This window comes from Gavialis gangeticus, unplaced genomic scaffold (assembly GCF_001723915.1).
Source record: "Gavialis gangeticus isolate Ggan-Ray unplaced genomic scaffold, GavGan_comp1, whole genome shotgun sequence".
Classification (NCBI taxonomy): domain Eukaryota; kingdom Metazoa; phylum Chordata; order Crocodylia; family Gavialidae; genus Gavialis; species Gavialis gangeticus.
The window spans coordinates 15,398,781-15,399,915 of record NW_017729003.1 but is presented as its reverse complement, the minus strand read 5'-3'; the positions used below and the strand labels follow the sequence as shown (position 1 = coordinate 15,399,915).

The following is a 1,135-nucleotide window of genomic DNA, read 5'->3' as shown; positions in this document are numbered from 1 at the left end:
CTGCTAATACAGGTTGGAGCCACTGCTGCCAAGAGTTACATTAGAAACTGGAAAAAGAGTATTTCAAATAGACCACTAAGCCATCTTCTGGAACAGAAGCTAATGGGTCCCTTAACAATGTGGTAACGTTCCTCCTATTTTCTTTCTTCACCAGTTTCACCCTCTCTTTTCAAGGCATGGAAGGTATTTTTAAAGGCACCTGCACTGACAGGCAAGCTCTCAAGCATCTCGTAGCTTCGTCTCCTCATACCCTCTCCAAGTTTGAGGGAGCAGGATGGGAAGCTGCAGCCTAGGGCAGAAGGCGGTGTCAGCTGGCACCCAGCCCAAAGGAGCTGCTTTGCCCAGGGGAAGAGGGCTCGAGTTTCCCAAGCTTGAAGCTTTTCCTCTCGGGAAAGCTCCACGCTGGGGCGTGTCAGCCCGGCCGCTGGAGGCCCAGGTTAGCGGGGCGGTACAGACACGCAGGGACCAGCCCAGCCCAGCCCTGCCTTGGCTTGGGCGGGAGGAGAAGCAGCTGCAGCCCGGCGAGACGCTCCGGGGGGCAGGCGGGGAGGGCGGGAGCGCCCTGACTGGTCCTGCCCGCGCCCCTTCCCCCGGCCGAGAGGCCAACATAGGGCAATGGCCGCACGTCAGCACCCCTCCCCCGCACGCGGCCCTCCAGGACGAGCGGGGCTGACGTCACGGGCCACCTCAAAGGTTGTCAGACCCACGCACCAGCCCGGCCCGGCCCCGCCCCCCAGCATCCTTACGTAACCCTGCGCCCAGCCTCGCCCCCTTTCCGGGCCAGCGGCGAAAACGTGGGTCACGTGCGCGAGCCCAGCGGTTAGAGGGTCACGTGACAGCAGCAACCCCCCCCCCACGTGACCCGGTTTGTTGTTGTTGCGGCCTCTGCGGGCGGGTGCCCGCGTGGGCGGCGGCCGGGTCACGTGCCGGGTTTAAATCTCTCCCCGGAGTGGGGGAGGAGGCTGCAGCTGAGGTGCCGCTGCGCGTTGGTCCGGGCGGGGGAGGCGGCGGTTGCTGCTGCTCCAAGATGGCGGATGAGGAGGTTCCGCTCATCCAGCCCCGCGGCGGCCCCTGCGCTGCGGCGGATGGTGCCGAGCCCGCTGCCAAGCGCCAGCGCCGGGACTCGGAGGACGAC

At 64.9% G+C, this 1,135-nt stretch overlaps 1 protein-coding gene across 1 annotated transcript in view; it reads left to right on the top strand.

Annotated features, from left to right (window-relative positions):
* The first annotated feature begins 769 nt into the window (after window positions 1–769).
* Window positions 770–1,135, top strand: part of SIRT1 (sirtuin 1) — a 50,812-nt gene continuing 50,446 nt past the window's right edge. Inside the window, exon 1 of the mRNA XM_019507879.1 lies at window positions 770–865. The gene's annotated coding sequence lies outside the window, so the exon portion shown is untranslated. The remainder of the gene's footprint in view (window positions 866–1,135) is intronic.